The sequence below is a fragment of the Jaculus jaculus genome, chromosome 2 (assembly GCF_020740685.1).
Source record: "Jaculus jaculus isolate mJacJac1 chromosome 2, mJacJac1.mat.Y.cur, whole genome shotgun sequence".
NCBI classification, from domain to species: domain Eukaryota; kingdom Metazoa; phylum Chordata; class Mammalia; order Rodentia; family Dipodidae; genus Jaculus; species Jaculus jaculus.
Window position 1 is genome coordinate 133,485,083 of NC_059103.1, and position 5,510 is coordinate 133,490,592.

Genomic DNA, 5,510 nt, shown 5'->3' on the forward strand with positions numbered 1-5,510 from the left:
TTTCCCACTTTGGCTTTTCTGTGATCTACTTAAATGACAGAAGAAAGTCATGTGATATGTTTCACTGAATGACTAAATTAAGGCAAAAGAGGAGAAAGAGGAAAAAGATGGGAATTTACTTGTGACTATTTTTGGCCAATCACATTCATGTCTTTGGTCCTCACAACTCTGTCCCTCTGAAGTAGGGAAAGAAACCAATCAGTGCTGCCAGGAATCTTCTGTGTGTTTTTGACTCCATTTCATATCCATGGAAAAGGGATTTCAATAAGAGGTCCAGGTAGAAGACATATATATAATGATGGTGCCAATTCCAAGCATGTACATATCTGCTGCGAACTCCCTGACCAGCAGGATAAGAACGACCAGCAAACAAAGATCCTTCTCGATCACACTTTATTGGAGAGCCTCTTGGTTAACAGGAAAGTTGATGGCGAAGGGGCCGGGGCGCAGGAGTGTAGCTGCTTTTATAGGGTGTAATACTACAAGACACCTACGGATTGGCTGCCACCTGCTCACCCACCACCCAGGGCCACGGGATAGGCCCAGGATGCATTACATCATGTGCACGTGCAGCATCAAGCAAGACTGTCGCCAGGATATGACCAAGTAGGGGGTTGTTCGTCACCACTCTCAGCAGGAAGTCAGCGCCATCTTGTAATGGCGTCTGTAGCCGCTCCCTGCACATATCTCATTTGTGAACCCCTATCTAGGCTCCTTCTAAGGCTGAAATCTTTAGAGTAGGAGGACGTTGCTTTCTGGTTATAAGTTGAACTCTGCCAGTAGTGTTAATCCATAACCAGAGATATACACAAGGACCTAACCAATAAATGGTCAAAGAAGTTTGCAGTTATGGTGAATGAAAACCTGGGAAAAGTGAAGACCTTTCGTAGTTCTATGGCATCAGAAAATTAAATTTCTGTAATAACAAATTACAATGTAATGAGGTCACATTAGCAGAATATGAAGCCCAGATGCCTCAATGATTTAATCTCTCTCTTCACATAAGCTCGCATTGAATTTTAATGAGTATTTTGATTGATAACATATTTAGTTCAAAATAGGTCTTTGAAGACAGCTGTAAGAGTATTAACATTTTAAAGATGATATGATCAAAATTCATTTCATTAAGTAGCTGATAAGAAAAAAAACCCACAATATAAACCTGCCAGTGTCAGACATACTGTTCTAACCAATCTATCCATATTGAGAAAAGATATGGTAATATATATTTTTTGGACTATTCTTTGAAAACTATAGGAGCTAATTTTCCTTATTGAAGAAAACACTGGGTGATGCCAGTGAAGCAGGTATGATAAAAGCATTAGTTTGAGAAAGAAAATTTTAGGTAAAAAACTGCCTAAAAATAGGATAGCTTTGGTGGCTCAGCTCCTGATAAGATTGCAATGGCTTTAATAGCTCAGGGATTGTCACAGTGAGGCTAAAAACACAGTTGTGCTGCATTAGGCCTCAAAGTTTCCAGTAGCCAAGTTAAAATAATAAAAAGACAGGAGAAAGAAAGAACCATGCTATTTAATTTCAAATATCAAAAGTGTTTTTATTACATTAAGTAATGATTATAATCAGTAATAATTAGATGTTTTAGGTATCCCTTATAGTCCTTGAACTATCTTGGCTCTTGTTTTCCCAGCATCATGTGGGAAGTCTAATTGCTCATCCAAACAACCATCCCTTTCATATCACTCAAAAAATCCTTATTTGCTTCCTAAGTCATCTGTCTGACATGCTAAATATCCAAGTTCTGATAGCTATTCTTCCCTGGCATCTTGGCAACTTCCAGGTCACTATCCTTTGGGCATGCTCCATTTTGATAAATGGTCCTCTGGAGTGTGACTCCAAAAATTGGTTTTGTGAGTATAATGGAACTGTCATTCCTCCTTGTTCTGAATTTATGTCTCTGTTAGTATGACAGCTATTAGATAAAGCTGATAGTTTATTAGGTTTCACAGTAGAATCAACTAAAGGGTTCAGTTTGAAACTGTCAATTTCTTCTTCCTGGAAAGGCTTGGAAGCCAGGGAGGTTCATTTGCTGTGAGGCTAATGAGGGTTTAGTGTCAAGGTCCTCTCCTGCATTGGACCCTTTGGGGTCCTGGGATGCTGTGGTGGTTTGAATGTGAATGTTTCTTATAGCCTCAAGTAGTTTAGATTAAACTTCGTACTTAGACTCCAGCATGTGGAGATCTGCTGGAGGAGCTATGTCTCTGCAGGTGGATCTTGAGTCCAGCCCTGTGGTGTGCTCAGAACCAGCTTGAGCTCTGGCTGTTCATTCTGTCTGTTGCTATGGATTTATGGAAGTGAGCCAGCTTTCTCTACCATGATGAAGCTTCTCCTGGAAACTGTAAGCTGAGACAAACCCTTTCTTCCCATAAATAGCTTCTAGTCAGGTGATTGTCCCAGGAACAAGACTATAGATGCCACAGAGCATCTCAGCAATATGTTTATATGGCCATAATTTTGTAAGTTTTATGACAGTACAATAGTTTTCTCTTTCTTACCACTATGACTTAACTTTTGCTGTCTTCCCTATGTTTGGAGATTTTGTGGACAATTTTGGAATTGACCTAAAGATGGAGGTGAGCCAAGAATATGTTTACTTTGGATTCACTGGGATAATTATGTGCTTTTAGTTACCTATACACAGTTACTACAAACTTGATTAGTGCAGGAATAAGCTACAAACCTCTTTCTCCTTTTCTTTGGGCCTAGTAACCCAGTATCTAGGTCTGGGAAGATTTGTTATATCCTATGGGTCCTTCATACAGAAGTTGGTCTATGCAAAGCTTCCTTAGTCATCCTTTTTCATTTCTAGTAAATGGTATCATTTTTATCAATATTTAATTAAAACAAGTTATTTCTTATACTTACTAGCTAATTTTGCATATAAAATCATTATATATACATTTTTAGTAGATGTACATAAAATAACATGTATTCCACTTCTTAGCTTAAAAATATACTTAAGAACTATATCTATTTATGGGGAATAGTGTGAAAGTTCCATAAATGAACTCTGCTGTTCTTAGGATACACACCTGTAGCAGTCTATAAACAGTGAGTATGAATTATAAGGTAGTAACTTGGCCAAATATTTGTCCACATTTTCCAGTAACAAATTTGAGAAAAATAATCAAGTATAATTACTTGATTTTAAGTATAACAAGTTGTGACATAATAAGGTATCCTCCCATAGTATGAAAAACAAATTTTGTTCAACTATATTACAAAAGATTGAAGTATTATTATATTCTCTCCAGAAATATATGACAAAATAAATGTGGTGTTTACCTAGGAGTATCAATTAAAACTGGGGTATTTTGGTGCATGCCTTTAATTCCAGGACTTTAAAGACAGAGGGAAGAGGATCACTGTGAGTTCAAGACCAGCCTAGGACTATAAAGTGAGTTCCAGATCAGCCTGGACTAGGGTGAGATTCTACCTTGAAAAAAATACAAAACAACAACAATTTCCTCCCGCCCAAATACTAAATCTTTATTGGATACTACTTCAGTAATAAAGCCGTGTCACACAATTAACCAGTGGTAATTTACTAAAATGTTGTCCTTTGGGAGAGGTGATTTTGTGACATTTGTGCTATTTGCAAGATTCTTAAAGGTTACTTTGTTATTCTTTTTTCATGCTAAATAAAGATATTGAATAATCATTAATTTTGTGTTTGTAACTTAGTATTCTGTAAGTGGCTCGCCTTCCCTTATTTCCATAGGTTTTAAGCCCCACAAAATCTGCTTCTGCTTCTTTCTCCACCAATCTTGTTGGTTAAAAGTACTCATCACTCAAAGCCAGGCATGATGGCACATGCCTTTAATCCCAGCACTCAGGAGGCAGAGTTAGGAGGATCAACATGAGTTCAAGGCTACCCTGAGACTACATAGTGAATTCCAGGTCAGCCTGAGCTAGAGGAAGATACTACCTCAAGAAACCAAACAAACAAAACAAAGCAAACAACAAAAAAAAGCTACAAGTATCACTTCCATGATAATCTTTTCCCTAATCAGCTAACCCTTAATCAGCTGACAACTACTTTAGAATTATCTACTACTTTGTTGTTTTCTCTTAGAGGCATTACCCAAATGTATCTTGTTTTCTTTCTCTGTATCTTGTGAGTTTTTGTATCATGGTGTGTCTCACTTATTGGAGAAGTGCAAGTACTAAGGGAAAATAACTGATATGGTAGTAGTTGAGACTGGAAGGTTGTGTACCCACAAAAACTGAAGAGCATCACTTAGGCAGGCAATAGAAAAGATAGGCTTCAGATATGACAGAGGTCCAAGTGGAGTACCCGTGGTGAGCCACAGGCTCAATCAATTGAACTGATAATAAAAGTGAGTCAAATTTATCAGTGGGATTTGTAATAATGCCCAAGAGCCAAGAGGCATCCAGGAGAAGAGTGAGAATCCAGGGGCAGTTGAGTCAACATATGACAGAGATCCTTGCACATAGATGATCATTATAGCACTGTTCACAATAGCTAAGCTATGTGATCAAATCAGCTTAGGTATTTATCTACAGAGAAATGGGTAAAGAAAATGGGGAATACATACATAGTAAAATTTTAGTCAGTCAGTCATAAAGAGGAATGAAACTATATCATTTGCAAGAAAACAGATGTAACTGGAGATCCCAATGTTAGTAGAAGCAAATCAGACTCAGAAAGACATATGTCACATGTTTTCTCTCAATTGTGGATACTAGATGTCAGGTTGTTTAGATCTTTTCCAGGGAAGTAAGTTTCCTATATAGAGAAAAGTGTTCTTTAATGTATGTATGTATGTATGTATGTATGTATGTATGTATGTATGTATGTATATGGGTTGGAGAGATGGCTTAGCAGTTAACACTTGCCTGTGAAGCCTATGAACCCTGGTTCAAGGCTCGATTCCTCAGGACCCACGTTAGCCAGATGCACAAGGGGGCACACACATCTGGAGTTTGTTTGCAGAGGATGGAGACACTGGCATGCCTATTCTCTCTCTCTCTCTCTCTCTCTCTCTCTCTCTCTCTCTGTCACTCTCAAAAAAATAAATATGTTAAAAAATAAAAAAAATAAATATAGGATTCTTCACAAATTGCATTTCATTCTTGCACAGGGGCCATGCTAATCTTCTCTGTATTATTCCAATTTTAGTATAGGTGCTGTTGAAGTGAGCACTCTTCTTTTTTTAAAGTCCAATCAGCTAATAGAGTTTTTATTTTTATTTGAGGAACTAAGACTGTTCACATTAAGGGCTATAATTGGAAAGTATAATTCTTGCCTTTTTTGTTTTTCTAATGTTTTTATTCTTTTTGAATGTTCTTTTCTTATCTACTCTGCTACGATTTATTCTTTCCCATGTTCTCATCATTGTGTTTATTTCCAATTCAGTGTTTTTTTCCAATCTTTTGTAATTCTGGCTTAGTAGTAATGAATTTATTCAGTTTACAATTATCTTGTAAGGTTTTACTTCTTTGATTCTGAAGACAACTTTTCTGGTTAT

General features: G+C 37.2%; 1 non-coding gene across 1 annotated transcript; it reads right to left on the reverse strand.

Moving 5' to 3' along the window:
- Positions 1 to 5,079: 5,079 nt before the first annotated feature.
- On the reverse strand, positions 5,080 to 5,185 carry LOC123458988. The gene has a single exon (XR_006635921.1). It is a non-coding gene; the product is annotated as a U6 spliceosomal RNA (small nuclear RNA).
- Positions 5,186 to 5,510: the final 325 nt, after the last annotated feature.